Raw genomic sequence first — 26159 nt, 5'->3', positions numbered from 1 at the left:
GGAATTCTCTTCCGCAGAGAGTTATTGATGCCAGTTCGTTAGATATATTCAAGAGGAAGTTGGATATGGCCCTTACAGCTAAAGGGATCAAGGGCTATGGAGAGAAAGCAGGAAAGGGGTACTGAGGTGACTGATCAGCCATGATCTTGTTGAATGGTGCTGCTGGCTCGAAAGGCCGAATGACCTACTGCTGCACCTATTTTCTATGTTTCTATCACCCCTTGGAATATGGCGTGGGTGAAAGACACTCCAAACGGTAGCCTATTAAATTGATATCGGCCTAGATGAGTATTTATAGTCAAGCATGACTTGGACTCCTCATCCAGCTCAAGTTTTAAGTAGGCATTCGTAAGATCGAACTTTGAGAAGATCTGACCACCTGTCAGTGTTGTGAACAAATCTTCTACATTTGGCAATGTATTGGGGACATTACCCTCTCGAACCTGGTTTACGGTTACTTTATAATCATCACACAATCTTACCTTACCATTGGACTTAGGTGCAACAACAATGGGTGTAGCCAACTTACATAGATCTATTTTACAGCCTCTAGTCTTTTGAGTTCTTGCTCGACTTTCTCCTTGAGTGCATATGGTGCAGAACGTGGCTTGCAGTGAACCGATCTAGCGTCATTCTGTACCTGACACTCGCCTTGAAGCCTTGGATCAGACTGCCTGTTTCGCAGAACACCTTTGGATACTTCTTGATGACATCATCCTTTGATGCAAATCTTGTTTCAACACAAAAAAATCTCACTCCAATCCAGCTTCAGTGATCCCAACCAATTTCTTCCTAGTAAGGCAGGCTTCTCTCCTGCCACTACTAAGAGAGGCAAGTTCTGAAATTGATCCTTGTATTTCACCGACAGGGAGATACGACCTACCATAGGAATGTTCTCTCCTGAGTAGTCTTGCAGCTCTATCTTTGAAATCACACAATTTGTCGAGGTATAGCGAGTCCGATACTATACTCACGGTGCACCAGTGTCGATTTCCGTGGGTATCTTGGTTCCTGCCAGATCTACATGGATGATGATACTTTTCGAATCGCTGTTAGTTACCCTTGTGCTCCTAATGATGTGTAGCTCTAATACCTCCTTGTCGTGTTGTTTTTCTTCTATGCTATATAGTTTCTGGGGATTTCTACTTATAGTTTTGAAAGCTGGTTTATACTTCAGTCAGCATGCCTTCACAAGATGCCCAGTTTTCCTGCAGAAGAAACACTCTGCCTTCACATATGGACAACATTGAGCAATGTGTTGTTCCAGGCACCGATAGCATGACTTCAATGCTCTGTTATCATTGTCAGTTGCTGAGACTTTGGGGCCCAACTGCCTTTTACTTTTAACCTGAAGGTGATTCACCTTGGTTGTCTGATGATGGGAAATGGTGCGAAATTCTCGGGAATATTGGTTGGCCATGTCCATTGACATAGCTGTCTGACAAGCTAAATCAAAAGTCAAGTTAGGAGTTGTCAATAACTTCTGATCACGTCATTTTTCATCCCACAAACAAAGCGGTCACGCAATGCTCGGTCCTGAAAGTATCCGAAATTTCAGTGAATAGATATCTTTTTTAATGCTTCAATGTACTCACTGATACTTTCGTCGGTTAACTGATCTTGTATTCTGAAACGATAACTTTCAGCAACTTCCAGGGGATCAGGACTGTAGTGCTGACTGCTTAAGTGATGTGTCCTTTGGCTTGACAGGCACCAGCAAATTTTTCAGGATTTCATAAACCGCGGATCCTGCTTCAGTTAAGAAAATAGCCCGTTTTCTTTCCAACACCACCCAGTTCTGGTATTCATCATCGGGGACTTCAATGATACTATTTGCGGTGAAAAACATTTCTAGCCGTTCTACATATGCTCCGAAATTTTCACGGTCGTGGTGAAACTCCCCCAAGCGCCCTATTATTCCCATAGACGTGGCCATCTGGACTCTGGCAGTTGAGCCAAGTGTGCTTGTAATTTACCTTGGATTTATAGCTGTTAATCAAAACAGAGATGCTCTCAAAGTCTCTCTGACAAATGGCCGAATCATCCACCAACCAAAATTTCAGCTAGGTTATCCGATTATCCTATCCTCATCACCAATGTGATATTTTCGGTATGACCTCACAAACACACTGGCTTTAAGATGGCTGATAACTTCAGGAAGTCTGTCAGGTGACCTGACCTGTTTATTCTTGTAAACAGCAATGGCTGCAATGCCACAGTAACCCACTGGGTGGAGCTATATATATTACAAGATTGGTAATTTTTGATTGGTAAGGATATCAGAGGATGTGGCAAAAAGGTGGGTAAATGGAGTTGAAGTACAGATCAGCCATGTTCCATGAATGGTGGAACAAGTTTGAGGGTCTTAATGGGCTATTCCTGTTCCTACCGACAAAGAAATAGCTCATTGATCTAGAGGGGAAGATTTGCATGATGTATCACTGAAATTAGAGGGAGAATCCATGTTTAGCTAAATCATTCATGACCCGAGAGGGACTTTACACTTGTGAGACATCTCATGGCAGACAGTAAATTGAAGATCTGCATGCAGAAGATCTTATTGCTGACAGTGGGAGAGGGAGTTTAAATTCAATATCTCAGCACTGACAGTGGAAGAGGTTTTGCTGTAACTAATGCTATTTATCAACTGAAGTACTTTACTGATTCAAGTATGTTGTGCAATGAGTGCCAGACTCCAGATTTAAAAGTACAGAATGGTGTCATTAAGTGATTTATAATCCAGAAATAAGTGGATTTGAAATGTAACATTCATCACCAATGTATAGATTCTATCAAAATTGTGATAGGTGTAAATACATGAGTGAAGAAATTTCCATTTTCACAATTTGGGTGCAGAATTATTTAAGTATTTCTTGATGGATGGAAAAAGTGAAGTGGGAACCACAACAAAATTCACATTTCCAGCCATTTGTATGCAGCTGTACGATACTATCCACTTATTGATGACAAGAACAGAAAGCTTTCTTAAGTGGGTGTGCTAGAACCAAAAGCTGTATCCATTTCTATAGCTTTATTAAGCCATGTGAGCAAAAATTGACCCATAGTGGTATTTGTGGTACCAGTGACAGATGGCAGAGCGTGTAGACTTGAAACAGTCAACTGGCTGACGGAACAGCAAACAGTACAAAAGATTCCCAAGGTCCAATTGTAGAGGGGACATTTTCCATTGGAGTTATGCTAAGGACCTTTTGTAACTCCAGCAGGCAAGGATGGGAGACCAGGTGCAAAAGCTCCCTGTGGTCCACTGCTATTTCCAGGATTTTTCAGAGGAAGTTGAATATGTCAACTCTTAAGATGTTGAGGGGACTGATTTTCAGACAGAGGATTTTTGCCTTCTGAATTCATATTGACTTGCTGTTTACTAGGTTATCATTGCACAGATACTCCTCAAATTTACTCAATTCCATTATTTTACATAGAATTGAAGTAAGCCTAATGTGCTGGTGTCTGTTTTGTCACCTTTTAGATTTTATGTACCAACTCAGCCTCTTTCCAACCTACTGATACTATGCCAGTCTCCAGTGACTGCCTCCTAATGATTTGTCAGTGGCTGACAAATCCTAGTCTCTCAGTGTGCTGGGATAAATACCACTTATCTCGGGGGATTGATTGAGCCCTTTCAACCTGTCCAGATGGTAGGATGACTCAGCTATAAAAGTGCATTCATGAATTTTGGTAGCGGAGCAGGTCACATATTCAGATGAACAACTGTCCTGATTCGCAGAGAACACAATTCTGCAATCTAAAATGTCTTTAAGCTTTTGTGAAGCTTTGCTCCGAAATCTGAGAGTCTCATTATATCCCTGATTCGATGCAAATTTACAAAAATTGGTCCCTAACTGAAGTTGGTCAGTTTTTTTTAGCTCAGTGCTGCTCGTCCATATAAAATGTGCACAGGAAGGATTTGATGGTCTGGCTTTTGGCGTTGGTTTCCTAAGGGTTAGACTTGTTACTGTTGATTGCAATTGTTTGCCTTACTGGATTTACATTTGATTGTTACATAAGAACATAAGAAATAGGAGCAGGTGTAGGCCATCCAGCCCCTCGGGCCTGCTCTGTCATTCAATAAGATCATGGTTGATCTTCTACCTCAACTCCACTTTCCCACACTATCCTCATATCACTTGATTCCCTTAATATCCACAATCCATCGATGTTGCAATGTATCCTGCAGTTGCTCAGCACTGATTTATTTTTCATTGGAAGAGTTTTTTCCCATTGCTTTTCCTGTAACTGTCTTTGTATCAGCTGCTTATTTCATTTGCAGCAAGCAAATTGATCAGCATGGGAATTTCTCTGGCCATTCCAATTGCACTCCTAGATTTGGATGAGGAAGAGGAGAACTAAATGGATGAGTGCAAGTCACAGCTAGGAATATTCATGCAGCAGTCATTGTTTGGCCAGGCATTCAACTAAATGTGGATGTGGCCCTTTCACAGACAGTTCTGTCTTATTGGTCACAATGCAGTGACTCAATCAACAGCATGCCCTCCATCATCAACTACCATGCATGGTCATCAATCCCCTTATTGCTACCTAAATGTTTAAACTAAGTGCAATAATTTAATTTCCTTACAGTGAGTTATATATTTGACACTACTGTTTGTACCGTGGTGCTCCCTCTTGAATCTCAACTGCTCCTTCTGGGTGCCGCTCCAGTGGAAGGAATAAATATGGTGGCAGGCTCCTGGGAGGACCTCATGGGATGGATGTACCTATTAGTGCTGTATCATTAAATGGTCCTGCAACTTCTGGCAGCTCTTCTCATACTGTAGTGGTTACCTGCTCTTGCTGCTAACTGACATGTCTCGAGCCTTTTGAGGGTGCCCTTTAGTTTGTCTCATTTGTGCCTCCTCCTGCCAGACAAGGTCCTGTGGGGAGGGTGCCCTGGTGTGCACCCTCCTCATGCAGCAGCACATCTACAGATGTAAATGATACCAGACATGATTTACAAAATGTGTTGCCCAACTCATTGTTGTCCTCCCCATTTTCTACCATCATTTCTGACAGTGCCAAGAAGCCCTTTCATTTTTGGGCAATTAAATGCAAGTGAGGCAAAATGAAGTCAGAATGTCCTATGCCCCATTTACTGCCATTTCCACTCTACTTAAAATGGCTCCTCATTTTGCCCATGTAAAACAGACATCCAGGGTTGCCAAGCAGAAAAAGAAGACAAAGAAGCTGGCATCAAGATTTAATAGCATTGTTTTAAGGATTACTTCTGAATTGTTTTTTGCTGTTGCTAACTATTTTGACATTTGCATTCTGTGCCATTTGCTTTCACTTTCCTCCCATGTTTCACACCGAGTACAATGGGTTCTGTCACGGAAATTCCCCCATATCTATAGTTTACTAGAAGAAGAGGAGGAGCAATTCAGGCCTGGTCAGGTAGCACCAGAGGTGCATGCCACCTACCCACCGGTACCGTTACATCAGAATATGCAAACAGAGGCTCCTTGACAAAGGAGCAGTGCCTGCAGAGGCTTCACTTTACAAAAGGAGGCCATCGCTGAGTTATATCACATGTTGCTGCACAGCCCACCTCATCAGGGCATCACTTGCTAGTTAAGGACACTCTATCCATAACTTTTATATTATGGGGTCATTCCAGGCTGCCTATGGGGACATCACTAATATTTACCACCAGATGCATGAAGCAAATCACAATTTCATCCTCCTCATGAAAAACTGACAGCAGCATAAAACAACACTGCAATTTTAGAGTGGCAGAATTCCCAAATGCCAGGGAGCTATCTTCATTTTAATTTAAATCCTTTTAATTAAAACCCATATTGTTTGTGTTCCTGGTGCTTCTTAGTACCTATTGCCTCAGTGACAGTATGTGAAATATCAGCTTGTGACCCTGTCCTTGTGCTTCTAAGTGCTACCTCAGTAGCAAGAGTGTATGATGGGGCAGGCTGCTGTGTTGTAATTAGAGCCTGGGACTGAGGTGGATCCAGTCTCATGATAGCTAAGTCTTGATGGATCTCTGGTGCTGCTGCATGAACAGCTTGGCCCTATATCCTTTCTGCCACATGTACAGGCATTGGACGAGGCTGGTGGGAAGCTCACATATGCTGCAATCCTGATAAAACGCACCATCGTCAAAGTCTGTTTTTGCTGAGCCACTGGCATTGGACACTGTGGGAAAGCATGCTTAATGATCTCAATGAGCCCACTGAAGTCTTGTGTGATGCTCGCCTGAAACAAGTACCCAATTGGGCCTTCCACAGGGTCAGGGTAGATGGCAGAGTTGAAAAGCCATCATCCAATGTCCTACACATGCTGCTGATGGACTCCTCCATCTGAGCTGCCACCTACAGCATACTATTTGGCAGATTCCTCAAAGCCTGCACCAACACATCATGCTCTAGAACCACCACTTTTTAAAGCTGGACCCATAAGTTACAGGCATTTCAGTCAGGGGTCTACACAACCTGACCATCCAGCCACTGACGTATTATTCCTCATGCCATCAGCAGTTGCTCCGGCTGACTTGTGCTTTGTGTGTCATTCAGTACACTCCACTCTGGCTCACTGCCTTAATCCCCGAGGGTAGAGTTTCTGTGCTTGGGAGGGATAGTGTGCTTGATGTGTGTGCTCTGAAAGGCAGCACTGGATGTCCTGGAACTTGTGTGTTCTTCCTCAGCAACAACTAGAAGAGGAAAAGACAAAGGGAGGTTATAGTTTTTTTGATGAGCAGAGTTGTAGCTTACAGTAGAAGAAGTAAAATGAGGGCTTCGTGATATGATTTGCTGACAGTTACTGCAGACCACAGTAGGATGACAATAAAGAGAAGCAGACATTCATCATGAACCCGCAACTGGCATGTGCCGTCTTACTTCCCCATCTCCAACTTCTTGTCTGGCCTCCCTCCACAGGATTTGCTGCACCTCTTCCTCATCCAGGGGGATGTTTCTGGCACCACCGCTTGGAGCTCTGTCGCTGGTGGTATCGACTGTCTTCTTGAAAAATAAAATGCAATAAATGGGAATTATCTTTATTTCTCTGTCAGAACTAGCCGCGCCTCTAGCCAAGTTGTTCCAGTACAGCTACAACACTGGCATCGACCCGACAATGTGTTAAACTGCCCACATATGTCCTGTCCATAAAGAGCAGGACAAATCCAATCTGGCCAATTGCTGCCACATCAGTCTACTCTCAATCATCAGCAAATGATTGAAGGAAGGTGTCGTCGACAGTGCTATTAAGTAGCACTTACTCACCAATAACCTGCTCATCGATGGGTTCCACCAGGACCACTCAGCACCAGGCCTCATTATTGCCTTGGTGTACACATGAATGTAAGAGCTGAATTCCAGAGGTGAGATGAAAGTGACTGCCCTTGACATCAAGATAGCATTTGCCTGAATGTGGCATCAAGGAACCCTAGTGTAAAGTCCTTACGCTTCAGCATGAAACCACACGAGGCACATTCAGGGGACAAGGTCACTCTGTGACCTTAATTCTTTATTCACAGGACTCCAAAGACGATGACTCTGCATGGGACCTCCTTTTTTATACCTGTGTGATCAGGTAAGGAGTGTCTCCCACAAGTTCACCCCTTGTGGTCAAGGTGTGCATCTAGGTTGAGTGTATACAGTAATACAGTGATGTTCCATTGTGGTTACATACATGACATCACCTCCCCCCCCCCCCCCCAAAGTCTTATTGGGATCATAGGTTTAGTCTTTCAGGTGGTCTGCGCTTCCTCGTGGAGCGCCGCAGTTGGGGCTCTGGTTGTTGAACACTGACATGAGTGTCTGTCACCTGTGGTGATTCCGGCCTGTCCGGGCTGACTGCAGGGACTGTGCATTCTTCTGATTGCTCTTGTTGCTCGTTCACTGGCAGTGTTGTGAGTGCCATTTCATGGTCGTCTTCAGGTTCCTCCGTGTCGATGCTGAACCTTTTTTTTACTTGGTCCAGATGCTTACGGCATATCTGACCATTGTTGAGTTTTACCACGATGACCCTATTCCCCTCTTTGTCAATTACAGTGCCCTCAAGCCATTTGGGCCCCATGGAGTGATTGAGGATGAATACAGGATCATTTATTTCTATACATCTCCCCCTCGAATTAAGGTCATGGTACTCGTTTTGTGACTTGCATTTGTCCTCAACTATGTCGGTCAGGACTGGGTGAATGAGGGACAATGGAGTTTTAAATGTCTGTTTCATTCGTAGCTCTGCGGGCGGGACCCCCGTGAGCAAGTGCAGTCGGGATCTATAGGCCAACAGGAGACGCGATAGGCGGCATTGTAGGGAGGGTCCTTGAATCCTGAGCATACCTTGCTTAATGATTTGGACCGCACGTTCCGCCTGGCCATTGGAGGCCGGCTTGAACGGCGCAGTCCTGATGTGGTTGATGCCATTACCCGACATAAACTCTTGGAATTCGTAGCTTGTGAAACATAGGCCATGTTCACTAACCAGGATGTCTGGCAAGCCATGGGTTGCAACGATCGCATGTAGGCTTTCCACGGTGGTGGCCGATGTGCATGAATTCAGAATGATGCACTCGATCCATTTCGAGTACGCATCTACCACAATAAGGAACATCTTCCCCATGAACGGGCCCGCGTAGTCAACATGAATGCGTGACCATGGCCTAGTGGGCCAGGGCCACGGGCTGAGCGGGGCCTCCCTGGGGGCATTGCCCAGCTGGGCACATGTCGTGCACCTGTGAACACAGTGTTCCAGATCTGAATCAATTCCAGGCCACCAAACGTGTGACCGGGCAATGGCCTTCATCAGCACAATGCCTGGGTGCTCACTGTGGAGTTCCTTGATGAATGCCTCCCTGCCCTTCTGGGGCATAACTACCTGGCTGCCCCATAGTAGGCAGTCGGCTTGGATGGAGAGCTCATCCATCCATCTGTGGAACGGTCTGACCTCCTCAGGGCATGTTCCGTGTGCAGGCGCCCAATCCCCAGTCAGGACGCATTTCCTAATTAGGGAGAGGAGGGGTCTCTGTTTGTCCAGATTTTGATCTGGCGGGCTGTGATTGCGCTGTTAAAGGCATCGACAGCCATGACCATTTGGCGCTTTGCTCCGCTGCCCCCTCAGTGGTGGCCAGTGGAAGCCTGCTGAGTGCGTCAGCGCAATTTTCAGTGCCGGGCCGGTGTCGGATGGAGTAGTCATAAGCAGCCAGCATGACAGCCCATCGCTGTATGCGAACTGATACATTGGCATTGATAGCCTTGCTGTCTGACAACAGGGATGTTAATGGCTTGTGGTCCGTCTCTAATTCAAACTTCCTACCAAAGAGGTACTGATGCATTTTTTTTACACCATAGACACATGTAAGCGCTTCCTTCTCGACCATCCCATATCTCCGTTCTGCTTGAGAGAGCGACCTGGAGGCATAAGACACAGGTTGTAGTTGACCCTCAGCATTGCCCTGCTGCAACACGCACCCAACCCCATAGGACGATGCATCAGAATCAATTTGTCAGAATCAATTTTTTACAGGGGTCATACAGGGTCAACAACTTGTTTGAACAAAGTAGGTTTCGCGCCCGATCAAAACCCCGTTCCTGACAGTCCCCCCAAAACCAATTGCAACCCTTATGCAGGAGCACGTGTAGCGGCTCCAACAACGTGCTCAAGTTCGTCAGAAAGTTCCAGAAATAGTTCAACAGTCCCAGGAATGAACGCATCTCCGATGTGTTGCAGGGCCTGGGTGCTCGTCGAATCGCCTCTGTTTTGGATTCGATGGGCCGAATCCCACCTGCAGCAACCCTCCTGCCCAGAAACTCAACCTCAAGAGCTAAGAACACACATTTAGACTTCTTGAGTCGCAGGCCGACCCGGTCCAGTCGGCGTAGCACCTCCTCCAGGTTGTGGAGGTGTTCCTCGGTGTCTCGACCTGTGATGAAGATGCCGTCCTGGAATACGATCATTCCAGGAATGGATTTAAGCAGGCTTTCCATGTTTTGTTGAAAAATCGCGGCCGCTGATCGAATGCCAAACGGGCACCTGTTATAAATGAACAGTCCCTTGTGCGTGGTGATGGTGGTCAGTAGTTTAGATTTGTCGGCCAGTTCCTGGGTCATATAGGCTGAAGTGAGGTCCAACTTGGTGAACAGCTTGCCACCTGCCAGCATGACGAAGAGGTTCTCTGCTCTCGGGAGCGGGTATTGATCTTGTAGGGACAACAGATTGATGGTGGCCTTGTAGTCGCCACAGATCCTGACAGAGCCGTTTTTAGGACAGGAACGATGGGGCTCGCCCAGTCGTTGAATTCAACAGGCGATATGATGCCCTCTCTCAACAGCCGGTCCAATTCGCTCTCGATCTTTTCCCGCATCACATACGGCACTGCTCTGGCTTTGTGGTGCACTGGCCTGGCGTCCGGGTGATGTGTATCACTACTTTAGTGCCTTTGAAAGTCCCGACGCCAGGTTGGAATAGTGAATCGAATTGTTGTGGGACTTGTGAGCATGAACTTCGCTCCACAGATGACATTGCGTGAACATCCCCCAATTTCTAGTTCATCTCGGCTAACCAGCTCCTTCCCAACAGTGCGGGACTATTGCCCGGGACAATCCAGAGTGGCAGCCGATTCACTAAACCATTGTGTGTGACAGCCAACATTGCACTGCCTAGCGCCGGAATGATTTCTTTAGTGTAAGTCCGTAATTGTGTCTCAATACATGCTAATTTGGGTCTACTAGCTTTAAGTGTCCATAGCTTCTCAAATTGCTGAACGCCCATGATTGACTGGCTGGCCCCAGTGTCCAGTTCCATGTGCACAGGGATGCCGTTTAATAAAACCCTCATCATCATTGATGGCGTTCTGGTGTATGAACTGTGAATATTCGCCACATGGACCCGCTGAACTTCAGCGTCCATCGATTTGCCCCAAAAGTCATCCTGCCTCAAAGAACCCTTTTCTGGTCCATCTGCCTCATATATTAGTCTGGTTGCAGACTTCCTGCACATTCGAGCTAAGTGGCCACTGAGATTTCAGTTTCTGCAGACAAACTGTTGAGATCTGCAAGATCTGGCTGAGTGTTTTCCCCCACACCTCCAGCATGAGTTAAAGTTTCCATTGTTGGGAACAAAGGGACTATGGCCAGGCATTCACGCTGACTGTCCCCTTGACTGCTCTAAATTACCCTATTAGTGGGTGTCAATGGCCCCATCCCGGGCCGCATTGTCCACTGTGATGGTGCGAATGTCCGTTCAGCCTGCCATTGTCTCTGTTGAAGTCCTACTCTGGGGTCTATTGCTGCCTGGGGAGAGTCAGACTGCCCCTTCCTGCCTGCGGGGCTCTGAGTAGCATTGATAATGTTGACTCCCTGACCCATCGCCGCGTTAGAGGCAGAATTGCGCGCGTATATTATTTTCGTCTCTTCCTCCCCCGCCATGAAAGTTTGAGCCATCAACGCCGCCACTTCCAAGGTCAAATCCTTGGTCTCAATTAATTTGCGGAACATTCCCGCATGACCGATGCCCTCGATAAAGAAGTCCCTTAGCATCTCCCCCCTGCAGGCGTCTGTGAGCTTACAGAGGCTGGCCAAACGCCGGAGATCTGCTACGAAGTTCGGTATGCTCTGTCCTTCACGATGTCGGTGGGTGTAGAATCTGTGTCAGGCCATATGTATGCTACTTGCTAAGTTCTTCAAAGGTTTTGTCCGCCGGCTTTTTGGGTGCTAGTAAGTCCTTCATGAGCGCGTAAAAAGACGAATCCTTCGCTTGTCGGCCGCTGCATCCCCCAGCCATTCTTTCGTCCCAGTCTTCCCCAACACAGTACCGTTCCTCTGTGCTACCGGTGGCCATTCTCGTGGGCCATGAATTCCCTTTTCTCGTCGCCAATGTAAAGTCCTTACTCTACAGCATGAAACCACACGAGGCACATTCAGGGGACATGGTCTCTCTGTGAACTTAACTCTTTATTCACAGGAATCCAAAGATGATGACCCTGCATGGAACCTCCCTTTTTATACCTGTGTGATCAGGTAAGGAGTGTCTTCCACAAGTTCACCCCTTGTAGTCAAGGTGTGCATCTAGATTGAGTGTATACAGTAATACAGTGGCATTACATTGTGGTTACATACATGACACCTAGTAAAATTGACGTCAATGGGAGAAACTATCCACTGGCTGGAGTCATCCTAACACAAAGGAAGATGGTTGTGATGGTTGGAGGCCAATCATCTCAGCCCCAGGACATCGTGGCAGGAGTTCCGCAGGGCAGTGCCCTAGGTGCAACCATCTTCAGCTGCTTCATCAATGACCTTCCCTTCATCATAAGGTCAGAAGTGGGGATGTTTGCTGATGATTGCACAGTGTTCAGTTCCATTCACAACTCCTCAGATAATAGAGCAATCTATGCCCACATGCAGCAAGACCTGGACGACAATCAGGCTTGGGCTGATAAGTGGCAAATAACATTCATGTCATTCAAGTGCCAGGCAATGACCATCTCCAACAAGAGAGAGTTTGACCACCACGCCCCTTGACATTCAACGGCATTACCATTGCCGAATTCCCCAACATCAACATCCTGGGAGGTCACCATTGACCAGAAACTTAACTGGACCAGCCACATAAATACTGTGGCTATAAGAAGGCTTGGCATTCTGCGGTGAGTGTCTCACCTCCTGACTCCCCAAAGCCTTTCCACCATCTACAAGGCACATGCCAGGAGTGTGATGGAATACTCTCCACTTGCCTGGATGAGTGCAGCTTCAACAACACTGAAGAAGCTTGAAATTGTCAAGGACAAAGCAGCCTGCTTGATTGGTACCCCATCCAGCACCTTAAACATTTACTCCCTCCACCACCAGGCACCATGGCTACAGTGTGTACCATGTACAAGATGCACTGCAGCAACTCACCAAGGCTTCTTCGACAGCACCTCCAAAACCCACGACGTCTACCACCGAGAAGGATAAAGGCAGCAGGCACATGGGAACACCATCACTTCCAAGTTACCCATCATCCTGACTTGGAAATATATCACTGTTCCTTCATAGTCACTAGGTCAAAGTTCTGGAATTCCCTGCCTCACAGCACTGCGGGAGTACCTTCACCCCCACAAGGATTGCAGCGGTTTAAGAAGGCGGCTCACCACCACCTTCTCAAGGGCAATTTGGGATGGGCAATAAACACTGGCGTTGCCAGCGACACCCATATTCCAGGAACGAATTTAAAAAAGTAAAACCCAGGTATCCGCATGCAGCTCATAATGGATATGATGACATGTGCATGCAGCAATTACAATCCACGTAGGCTTTATTAACACAAAGTATTAATAAAAATTACATCAAACATCAGAAATAGAGAAATTCTTCACTGCTTAATAACAGATGAGGAGATGGGGCCAAAAAATATGCCCCCCGGTGCAATCCTTGATCTATGGTATTAGTTAATCTAAGCCAGGTGTGCAGTGGGATGCTATAGTTGGACTTGGGAGAGGAAAATTAAACAGGATTTCTGCTCTTGATTGCTATCCTGTGATCCCTGTTGACTATCTCTGAATATTGGTTGAGAATAGTATCAAGTTCAGCTCTGGTCAAATAGCCTTTAACAGTCACTGACTCACTGACCCAATGTCCATATCAAACAAGAAAAATGGTGCTCACTGAATTCACACTTCAGCAGCAGTCAGCACATTCAGGAAAGGAGGGCTGGCAGAAGAGAAAAAAGGAAAACAGAAAATCAAATTGCATTTGAGAGACCATAGAATTTCCAGTTGGCTGGCATTCCATTGCATGCTTTCATTTCACTGGCATTACAGCCATATATAGCGTGTGGTAAGAATTGTATTTTCGACAGTTCCCTCGGGAGGAAACTGATAAATATGTTTTCCAGGCTAATATTATGTCTTGCAAGAACTATGGCTTTTGGCATTAATCATCAGAACTGAAATGTAAGGGTGGGGCACAAAATAGAGTCCAGAACTCCTGTTTTCACTTTTGATGGTAGCCTTGTCCTTGTATGTAAATTTTTTGGAACCAGCCAGATGAGTGGCCCGATAAACTGCCGATTCGTTTCCGTTCCTGTACTTTCCTATGTTCCTATGAACATTTTTAATAATTTACAGAGACAATGCTAGACAGACATGTAGTACTGTACTAGAAAATAGAAACTAAAGTAAACATAAGTGACATGAAAATTAATTTTGTTTCTAATATTTTCTGAAAAAGTGACAAAACTCATTCAATAAAAATACTGTACAGTATTTCCATAGTCCCTAAAGGGTCGGCTCAAATTTGAGGCCTGTCAGATATGAATCAAAAGGGAAGTATTAAAAATTATTTTTGGACTTTTTAATAAGCTTTAATATTTGGAATCGAGAACACCCTCAAAATATGCTATTACTAACTGGAAGAAATGAGAAGACAGCCTCGGTAACGGTCATTCTGGTGTTTCTGTTAACAAAGGCGGCTTTGACGGTAGCTTCTGGTGGGAGTGTTGAAACAGAGTTATTATTGGCATCTCTGTGTGCCTACCATTTTTTTTTGATTGTACATCAAACACATAAAACTCAAAAGCCGTTCTGCTCTGGTCTGTTGCAAGTCAGCTGCAGGCAATATAACAAAAAAAGAAGCTGAAAGCAGCAATATGATAGCTACTAACTGGGAAAAATGTTCAATACTTGCCTCCGAGACAGTAAACTGAGCAGTTTGTGGCCTTTAGATTAAAAAAAACAGTAGCTCTGGCTTCACTTAAGTAAGTTATCATCTGTTCCAATAAAAGAAATGATTGCCACATCTCATTAATGTCATGTTTATTAGTACCTTCATTAAGTAGCCGTTTGCCCCAGCCTGCTAACAATAAACTGATAACATGGACACAGACGTATATCAGTGTTGTGGAGAATGTGCCGCACGAAGGTGTCTCAAAGGCAAAAGTAAGGGTCACTACGCGAGATGTTTAATATTCTAGAACTGAACAGAACTAGTAAACATTTGAGTGCAAATTTTAACATTTGAGTTAAGTGGACAACTTCCAAGCAGAGGCTTATGCAGTGACTCATAAAGTTGCAGCTTTTTCCTAAGCTGTACACTAAACTACAGGGAAAGTTCTGGCATCCTGTGCACATTATGATTTTATGGTTTCATGCTCCCAGAACTGCACAAAAGTGCTTTGTGCTCCATTTGCTCTATTGGCTGATATTCCACTGCTTAATGAAGGCCAGGAGGATTAAATTGCACAATTTGCGGCCACAGTCTGGGTTGCTTTGATTTTCCATTGCCTGCAGAAATAAATGCACAGAGAAAAGTTTATTTTTCATTTCTAAATGTGTGCGCAATTATATTATATGAAACAGCCAATGTATATCCAGATTTCCAACATAACGTGACCAGTTTTACTGTGCAACAGTTAATATGTTCCTAGTTTTAGAAATATGAAACTAAAAGGTATAAAAACTGAGCTGTAATGAAGTTGGTCTGTTGCAGCAGATATCCTTACATTAGTATAGCAGTTAAAACAATCCAGATGGCCTAAAAAAGCAGTTTTCAAAAACTGAATATTGCAAAAATAATTCCATGATTTAACTTTTAAAGTCAAATATAAATTAAAGAGGAAATCCTGATTCCTTACAGAATTCTACTATAAAATAATGCACCAAAATATTGATCTTGACTAATGATGTGATGAACAAATATCCTCATTGGTCATGAAAGAGGCTTTGACAATGCACAGCCTTCCAGTTTAGTTCGCTGTAACTTCAGCAGGAGTTTGCAGAAGGGCAAAATTTAGGCTGGGATTAACATATCCAGGTACCAGCTTTATGTGGAAATTCCCACTTAGCCTTGTGAGAGGCAGAATCTTCACCTGTACCTTGCGTTACTGTACCTGGTAGCGTAAGAGTAGGCGGGGCAAAGGTGGAGACCCCAAATATCAGAGTTCTCACTCCTTGCCTCTCAGTCCGTGGGGGCAGGATTGGCAGCTGATATAGCTGGCGAAATAAGGGGAACGATTTTAATGCAGAGCGCGATTGGTGCACGGGGGTGGGGGGGGCGGGAGGGGGCCGAGGTGGATGGCGTTCCCTGACAACGCTATCATCGTGAAGCCATGCTGATTTTAACTCTGGGCCTTATTATGATTAGCAGGCTGGCTGGCCTATTTCGCTGGCAGCATGCCACCCGCCCAACTTTCATTGCGCAATTTCCGGCGGCAGTCCCAAGGTACCATATTTAAAAGGTGAATACACCTCTTACATGAAGGTTGCATTCACTGAACTCAACCAGTGTTTTCATTTCTTCCATTTCTTCTCCACATTGAGAGGGCTGCAGACATACTTTTCAGATGCCTACCTGGAGGTTTTGTTTGCAGAGATCAGGGATAGGAGGGAAATGCTTTTCCCACTTCATGGGAAGACGATGCCCAACAGCCCTGGCAAAGAAAGCCTGGATAGAGGTGGCAGATAAAGTGAGCTGCAGGACCTGGATACAACAGCAACAACAATTTGTATTTATATAGCGCCTTTAACATAGTAAAACGTCCCAATGCACTTCACAGGAGTGTTACCAAAAAAAATTTGACACCGAGCCACATAGGAAATTAGGGCAGATGACCAAAAGCTTGGTCAAAGAGGTAGGTTTTAAGGATTGTCTTAAAGGAGTAGCATAAGGTAGAAAGGCGGAGAGGTTTAGGGCCCGGGCAGCTGAAGGCATGGCCACCATTGGTTGAGTGATTATAATCAAGGATGCTCAAGAGGGCAGAATTAGAGGAGCACAGATATCTCAGAGGGTTGTAGAGCTGGAGGAGGTTACAGAGATAAGGAGAGATGAGGCCATGGAGAGATTTGAAAACAACGATGAGAATTTTAAAATCAACACGTTGCTTAACCAGGAGGCAATGTAGGTCAGCGACCACAGTGATGATGGCAGCCAAGTTTTGGATTAGCTCAAGATAACAAACGGTAGAATGTGGGAGGCCAGTTGGGAGAGCGTTGGAATAGTCAAGTCTAGAGGTAACAATGGCATGGATGAGGGTTTCAGCAGCAGATGAACTGAGGCAGGGATGGAGATGGGCAATGTTATGGAGGTGGAAATAGGTGGTCTTAGTTATGCCGCAGATATGTGATCGGAAGCTCATTTCAGGGTCAAATATGACACCACAGTTGCGAATAATCTGGTTCTGCCTCAGACAGACGTTGGGGAGAGGGTTGGAGTCAGTGGCTAGGGAACGGAGTTTGTGACTGGGATCCAAGACAAAGGTTTCGGTCTTCACAATATTTAATTTGAGAAAATTTCTGCTCATCCAGTACTGGATGTCAAACAAGCACTCTGACATTTTCAAGACTGTGGAGGGGTCAAGAGAAGAGGTGATGAGGTAGAGCTGGGTGTCATCAGCGTACATGCGGAAACTGATGCCGTGTTTTTGGATGATGTCTCCAAAGGGAAGCATGTAGGTGAGAAATAGGAGAGCGTCAAGGATACATCCTTGGGGGAACACCAGAGATAACGATACGGGACTGGGAAGGGTAGCCATTTCAGGTGATTTTAAGGTTGTTAGATTTCTTACTTTTCAATGAGATGCGAACTCCGGTTGTAGATTTAAAGTAATTTTATTCTAGCGGCTACAAGAAGCTCTGGCTGAATGCCAGCCCTTTGTTCCTTCTGAGAACACATGGCAAAAATGACTGTTCTTATCCTGGATCAATTTACAGAAATGAACTCGCCTCCTTTGACCTTATTGGCTCAATTGATATGTTGTTAACCCCTAATTGGCTCGCTGCCAAAAGTCCTGAAATGTCAAGTTGATTGATGACTTAATGCAATGTGCTCACTCGCACATAGGCATGGGGTCTGTGTTTTCTCAACTCTGCAGCATGTTTGAATTCTCTATCAATCTCCCCTTTGATTCTTTCACAAACTGAATCATAAAACATCAGGTATCACTGGTTAAACATTCTACAAAATAATTTCATACATGTTAATAGAGTTTCCTTCTAAAATTTGTTGATGTGTTTCGCCACATATCCGGACTATTGGCTTCCACACAAATTTACATCAACCCGAATTCCATCGTGGCCACAATGGAAGTCTGGTTTTAGTAGGTTAATCAACCTCATTCCAATTTAATCCAAATTAATATCTTAATTCAACCAGTAAACCACCTTTCCTTAAGCATAACATACCCCTGTGCCATGTACAGACGGTCTGCTGGGACCTGCAAGGTATTTCACCTGCAGGACAGCAGCTACAGCCGCCTGGTTGGAACTACATTTAATCAACATAAACAAACAATATAAAAGTAAAATAATTCCAACAAATAGAATTAAACCTTCCACCAATGAAGTTCCTATTGAACCTAGCCATTCAGTGGCTCCGCTTCACAAAGTGAATGATGGGGGTTGCTTAAGTTTTTCTACCTCCTTTTGGATATGCTCCGCTAAGTGGGTAATTTCTTCGGAGCTATCTGGGATATATGTGCAACACACAGTTCCGAGTAGGGTGCAAGTACCTCCCTTTTTAGCCAGGATGTAGTCAAGGGCCAGTCTATTCTGTAGGGCTACTGTGCGGATTGCTACCATTTCTGCATTGATTTTAACTAGGGCCTCTGAAGTATCATTGGCTACCCGTTCCACAACGGATGCCATGTTAATGGATTCCCTTGCCAGTTTGGCGGTCCCATACCTGGGGATCAGAATGGCAAAGAACCTCTCTGTTTCTGTGATAGCTCTCTTAGGACGGTGTAGATGTTCTGACAGTGACTTTATATGATACATGTATGGCACAATGTAGGCTAAATAGCAGGATCCCATCTAATTCTGGGGCAGCCAAGGGTAGGCCTTGTGGCCACACACCCAATACGTGCCATTATAGGCAATGAATGTTAGCTGTTTCTTTGTCAGCAACACTCCGGGGCCTGTCCAGGCTTTTCCATCTGTTTTATTCAGGATCCTCATTACGTTAAGAATTCCCACATCGGCCCAGTTTGGACGGTTCCGTGGCTTAATCACATTATAATTCCGGGAGCAGTTACTATGCACCATATTTTGACCTCCTTTGATGTTTCTAATCAGACAGACCGATTCCCCCGGTCTTCCTACCCCTGTTGTATTAGTGATAACAAAAAATGGGGGCCGTTTGGAACTATTGTAGCACGGTTGGTACCCCCCTTCAAAGATTGTAACCTGCTGACTTCCATTTACGTGCCTAGTCTTTCATATCCTGAAACGCATTGCCTGTTTTGTTTTGATGAATTATCCACTCAGCTATTTCCGAGATATTAAAGGGAACTGGCCTCAAGGGAATCCCTCCCTTTGAGTGAATAGGAATATGTGCACACACCCAACAACTAGAAATGTTACTTTGTTTGGCATAAATGTAAGACATATGTAAAAAGGTATTTACATGTAATTCCCTGGGTACTAACTATTTCCCTTTGGTGCAGAGGGTCGGCTAGTAAGAGTAGGCAAATGCCTAGAATACCTGCAATCAGTAGTATAGTAAATTTATACATTTTGGCAAAAAGTAATTATCCTTATCAGATTTCAGCTTCAGTTACGGGTGCTTGTTTAACGTGTGAAGTGTGGATCCAGGCTTTCTTTCCTTGGACTTTAAGAGCTGCTTGGTAGGTCCCTAACACTTTGTAAGGTCCCTCCCACTTGGCACCCAAAGGTTCTTTATGCAACTTTTTCACATACACCCAGACTCCCGGGGTGATGTCATGTCCTCCTTCGGGTGGATTTACCCCAAGCTGCCGATACCTGTCAGGAAACAGAACTAATAGCATTGGTTAGGTTCTGACAGTAAGAAAACAAAGTGTCACTCATTAAGTGAACATCAGCTTTCCATAAATCAATAGTTCCTGGCAGCGACATGGGTCTTCCTGTTATAATTTCAAATGGGCTTAGACCTGTAGTTCTGTTCGGGGTTGCCCGAATGCTACATAACACTATTGGTAGTGCCTGGGGCCATGGTGTTCCTTCTTGGTAATATTTGGCAAACCGTTGTTTCAGAGTTTGATTCATTCGCTCTACTTGTCCTGATGATTGTAGGTGATAAGGACAGTGTAAATCCCACGTAATGTTCAGTAACCTACAGACTTCTTGGCAGACAGCACCTGTGAAGTGTGTTCCCTGATCTGAATCAATACTCGGGACTCCCCATCGGGGAATGTAATCCTTACACAAGACCTTTGCAGTGTGATTGGCTGTGGCTCTTTTAGTTGGGACAGCTTTTATCCATCTAGAGAATCTGTCGACCATGACAAGAATGTTAGTGTATCCTTGGCATGGAGGGAGAGATATATAATCAACCTGCAGATGCTGGAATGGTCCGACAGGGGCAGGGGGCCTCAGTTGGGGCATTACCATGATGAGTCCAGAATTATTTTTTTGGCAGACCACACAGCGGTCTGCTACCAGCTGGGCGTGGTTTTTAAATCCCCGATCCCACCAGCTTTTCTGGAACCGTGCCGTCATCTGTTGTGAGGCCAAGTGTCCCCATGAGTGGATCTGTTGGGCTAAAAAAGGCATAAGCACGACTGGCTTGTCGGTAACTCTTTGTCTCCAGACACCATCTTCGCATAGCATAATTCCTGCCTCAATCCCATGTCATTTTTCCTCTTGGGAGCACTCGCCTTGCATTGTTTGAAGGTCTCGTGTCAGAGTCCTGAGTGCTTTCAATCTGCACATCTGTGTTAGTTCTTCTGAGGGAGCGCCTGGTCGGCTCGGGCATTTCCCTGTGCTTCCGTGGTATTTTCCTTGGTATGGGCCTTACACTTCAGGATGGACACTTCCTGAGGTAATTGTATGGCCTCTAGTAAGTCTCGGACTTCTTTTCCATTTCGGATAGGTGTACCAGCAGCAGTGAGGAATCCTCTTTTCCGCCATAACAGACCAAAATCGTGAGCGACTCCAAAAGCATAACGCGAATCTGTGTCGACATTAGCTGTCTGTCCTTCTGCTATTCGACATGCTTCTGACAGAGCCCGTAACTCGGCCTATCGTGCTGACGTTCCTGAGGGTAAACATCCTTTTGCCACTACCTCATAAGGTTGTAACTGCCCATCCTGCTTTTCTGGTACCATTGTCAACAAAGGAGGAACCATCTGTAAACAGGATGAGGTCTGGGTTGTGCAGAGGCTCCTCTGCTGCTAAGGCTGCTTCTTCTGTTTCTTTTAAAATCTCCACGCAGTCATGCTCTTCACATTCTCCCCCCTCTTGCTCCCTCGATTCTGACATCAGGAGCATAGTTGCGGGATTAACCAGGCTGGCCCGGACGATATGGAGATTAGGAGCTTCCAAAACTGCTGTCCAGCAGGTCCATCTAGCTGCCGTCATCTGAGACATTCTATTCATAGACAGTAAAGCGTGTAAACAGTGTGGGGACACTTGACAATCAGCTTTTGGTCTAGGACGAGACCCGCAGTGATCATTACCGCTCAACATGTGGCTTCCATGGCCCTCAGGCAATTTCCCCATCCGAGGGCTAACGCATCCAGTTTTGCCGAATAATAGCCAATAGGTCTTTGCCGATCCCCATGTTCTTGTGTCAGTATAGCTGTCATGTATCCTTCCTTCTCATGGACAAACAGGGTAAATGGCTTACCACTGTCGGGGATTCCCAGATCCGGTGCCGAACACAAAGCCTTTTTCAAACTCAGGAAGGCCTCTTGCTGTTCCTTAGTGAGGGTGCTGGCTTCTTTCGAGGCATGTTTCCCCTTTAAGATATCATTCAGTGGCTGAGCAAGCTGTGTGAAGGAGTCAATCCAATTTCTGTTAAAGTTACACAATCCCAAAAAATACCTTAGTTCCTGAATAGTGGTGGGTTTTTTAGCAGCCCGAATGGCTGCAGTTCTATCCTGGGTAAGTTCTCTCTTTCCTTGTGAAATCTTTTGTCCCAGGTATACATCCTTTTCTAGGGATATTTGTGCTTTGTCGATGCTGGCTTTATGTCCTTTCAGCCAAAGGTGGTCCAGTGGTCCAGAAAAGCTCGTAAATCTTGTTCATGCTGTTCTTCCGTGTTTGAAGCTAGCAGGATATTGGATGACTGTGGATGACAGGGGAGGTAATTCTCGCAAATGGCTTTGTAAAGCCATGTGGAATACCATAGGGCTGTTGTTGAAACCCTGCGGTAACTGGGTCAAAGTATACTGTTATCCTTGGACAATGAAAGCAAACCACTGTCGAATCTCCAGCGCCAGAGGCACCGACCAAAATCCGTTGGCCATATCTATAACCGAGAAATATTTATGTTCTGGTTTGAGGGCATTAAAAATAGTGGAGGGATCTGCGACCAAAGGAGCTTTTTGATCAATACACTGGTTAGCTTTCCTATAATCGACAGTCAAACGGCAAGTCTCATTCGATTCCTGTACCAGCCACACGGGGCTATTGGAGGAGCTATGCGTTTTAATAAGCACCCTTTGTTTCTCCAATTGCTGAATAATCGGTAAGATTCCTGCGATGGCAGTTGGATTGATGGGATACTGTTTAGTGCATGGAGGCTTGGTCCCGGTAAATGACGCAGGCTCCATCTGGAGTAGGCCACAATCGTTCTTATCTTTAGCCCATATCGGGTGTTCCTTCATTTCTTCTTTCTTCAAAGTTCTAATTGACCATGTCACCCGACCATCCTCGAAATGCAACGATGAATCTACTTGGATTAGGACGTCCATTCCCAAAAGGGGTTGATCTACTGGGCCTATCCAGACCGGTGTGGTTAGTTCATGTGGACCCAACCCTATAAGTACCGGCGTTGTCCTTTTAATTTCCATTTTATGGCCCCCAACTCCATAGGCTACCCTACTATCCAATGGCAAAGAGTCTCCATATTGTAGGGGTAAGCATGTTAATTCCGCACCTGTGTCTAAAAGACAGTCCACATCCTTATCGCCCACCCTCACAGTTATATATAGCCCATCTCTCCTTTGTTGTATTAGTGCAAAGAGGGAGGCCAGGGCGGGCTCTAATCGTTTTTTGCTATCCCAAGTAATTCCTTCTGTTGTATTCCGTCGCTTAAATGCTTCTATGTGGTCGTTATCTTGTGACAAGCCTGGTTTGTTGGCTGAATTGTATCCCTGGCTGTGTCCTCTTCCCCAGCCACGACCTTTCTGTTTTGCCCTGCACGTCTTGGCCCAGTGACCTTCTTTCCCACAATAATGACATTTTCCAGATAATTTTCCTAATGACTGTTTATCGGAATCCTGGGATTTCCATCCCATAGCCTGCACAGCTCGGACTTTAGCCCCCATATCCCGATCTAATTGGTTACATCGATCCACCAATGCTGCAAAGGTAGTTCCTCTACCTTCCCAGTCCGTTAACACTACCTTAAGCATTTTGGACAGTTCTGGCTTTAGACTTGCCACGAAAGCTACTTTCAGGGGTCCAAAAACTTGCTCATCCATTTCCTCATCCATATTATTCATACCCGAATGTTCTAGCCACGTGCATCTAAACCGCTCATCATACTCCAGGACCTCCTCTGTTCCTTTCTATTGGCAGGCTGCAATTTTTCCCCAGTCTGTCTTAGCTGGTCAGAAGGCTTGAAGCCAGTGTTTAATCGCCTCCCACCCTGCGTTTAATTCATGCTCATCCTGCCCCAAAGCTTCTTCTACCTTGTTGTGCAATTTTCTTCCTTGTGTTTTTGGCACCATTATGGTCAAAATTTGCACTCCGTCCCAGGGATGAAGTTGATATATATTTCTTAGGCGGTCCAATTGGTCCCACATTTTCACTCCCCCTTTCTTTGGATTGGGCAACTCCTTGGACCATTTATCAATTTTCTCTGGGTCTGCCAGATCATGAACTAAGAATTTTGCATACACCCTGTTCTTCGTTTTTTTGGTTCCGCCCTCATCCGCAGTCTCTTCTAATTTGACTACAACTCGTCTTTTTTTAAACGGGGCAAAGCGCACCCCTAATTCTTCATTCTCCGACTCTGTATCATCGGAGGATTCAGAATCCGTATCTATTCCTCGGTCGTGACTTCGGGTTTGCGCTTTTAATTTATCCAAACATGGGTACCCTGGGAATTGTCCGATACATTTTCCTTTTCCTATTACTGTCTCTTGAGCTAATGATTTTTTCCATTCTTTAATTTCACCTTTAAGATCTTTAACTTCCGCTTCCGACTTTTCAAGTTCAAGCTTTTTCTGTCTCAGCTGCTCACAAATTGCTTGCAAATTGGTCGTTTGTACTGGTCAGGTCCCTATCATGTTGGGACAAAGTCATAATCTCATTCCGCTGTCGGATCTGTCTCATAACAGCTAAGGACCATCTGGTTCGCTCTTTATTTTTCATACGGGTCGTTTTTCCCGTGACCTTTTTGATCTCGTCCAAGGACCATTGTCCTTTGGAGGTACCGTATTTTCGTTCAATCTTAATACAGGTTTTAGATAAGTCGAATTGTTGCTCGATGTATTCTTTCAACTGTTCGAGGATTTCATCTATCGAAACCTCAGGTGATGCCCACCCACCTTTAACAGTTGTAGGCAATTCTTTGCTCTTATCTTCTGCTGCCATAGTACTGATTTCTTTACTGGGGTCTCGAGTCGTAGGCTTTCCAGCCGATCAGTGGGTTGGTGATGAATTAACTAACACACTGCCGAAGTTCAGACGTCTATGGGATCTCGAGCTGATCACCAACTGGAGGGTTCGCAAACCGGAGGCTTTCGGAATCATGTAGAAGGGGAGATGAATTTAGACTATTGACCGAGGACTTTTATAAAGAGGAGTCCTTACCTCAGTATGTAGGTCCGATGTCCAAAATTCAGTTTCTTCCCTCAGCGATCCTGTTCGTGACACCAAAATTGTTAGATCTCTTAATTTTCAATGAGATGCGAACTCCGGTTGTAGATTTAAAGTAATTTTATTCTAGCAGCTACAACAAGCTCTGGCTGAATGCCAGCCCTTTGTTCCTTCTGAGAACACATGGCAAAAATGGCTGTTCTTATCCTGGATCAATTTACAGAAATGAACTCACCTCCTTTGACCTTATTGGCTCAATTGACATGTTGTTAACCCCTAATTGGCTCACTGCCAAAAGTCCTGAAATGTCAAGTTGATTGATGACAATGTGCTCACTCGCACGTCGGCATGGGGTCTGTGTTTTCTCAACTCTGCAGCCTGTTTGAATTCTCTGTGCAAGAAAAGCTTCAATGGCCTCATAAAATCAGCAAAGTACAATTCCTGCTTTCCCTTCTATTGCTCTTACCTTGTATCACGTCACAGTCCCTTTCCTCCCTTCTCCAGCACCAATCACAAGGGCACACTATACCACTTCTCATTCTCACTCCCAGCACATATTGACCTGCTGCTTGCTGCCTTCAGTGCTTCCACTAATGGCATACTCTTCTCACCTGCAGAACCTGCACCTCCTCTTGACTCCTTCCTCAATTCACACTCCTCCCCCTGCAGGAGAAGAGAGTGCACAACACAAAGGAAGGAAATGTCAAGTGGAGGGGCATCCAACATCATGGTCCTCGCCCAGGTGAAGCAAGAGGCACTAGAGATCAGCGGGACAACAAGAGGAAGCAACATTGACGATGGCGAGGCTGCCTGCATCACTGAGTATGATGGCTGCTTATCACTTGTATCCCTTCATATTCCACAAAATATCTCTCTCTCAGCCAACTTCAAACAGTATGGTCAAACCTACCATGTACTCCTGTCCAGCCCCTCATCGCCTTCCTAACACGTGTCCCTTTCCTCTTTTCTCTAGGTCCTTTCCAGTAGCAAGAACCTATTCAAGAAACTAATGAAGAGGGTACCTTGGAGAAGGGCAGCCCTCCTGAGGAAGCACCATCATGCACTCCATCTCTCCCAAGCACAAGAGCAGAGATTGGCACCCTGGTGGGTTAGCTAACGAGTTAGTCAGGCCTGTACTTGGTGAAACACACAACAAAAGTAAGCAGGAGCAGATACTGGTGGCAGGGACAGTCCAGGAGATGATTCACCAGCGGCCAATGTCCTCTCAAAGCTCTGCTGGGCAGGACAAAAGTGAACTACTCTGGGGCCCAGCCATGATATGAAAAAAGCTTGAAGCACACCAACAAGTACATGAAGTATTGGAAGGCCTGCCAAAGACTTTCAGCACCATGCCCGACAGTATGGTGGAGTCCACTTCGCATGTGTGGAGTTCTGTGGCATGGCATTTCCACGCTGAAATCAACACTTCCGTTGTCTCACCCTCTGAATTTGTGACATTATTCTGAATATA

At 45.2% G+C, this 26159-nt stretch overlaps 1 protein-coding gene across 1 annotated transcript in view; it reads left to right on the top strand.

Moving 5' to 3' along the window:
• The window catches only part of cubn (cubilin (intrinsic factor-cobalamin receptor)), a 457745-nt gene that overhangs the window by 117088 nt on the left and 314498 nt on the right, over positions 1–26159 (top strand). The window lies entirely within an intron of this gene.

This window comes from Pristiophorus japonicus, chromosome 5, assembly GCF_044704955.1.
Source record: "Pristiophorus japonicus isolate sPriJap1 chromosome 5, sPriJap1.hap1, whole genome shotgun sequence".
Classification (NCBI taxonomy): domain Eukaryota; kingdom Metazoa; phylum Chordata; class Chondrichthyes; family Pristiophoridae; genus Pristiophorus; species Pristiophorus japonicus.
Note: the sequence above shows the minus strand (reverse complement) of the source record. Positions and strands in the feature narration are given on the sequence as shown.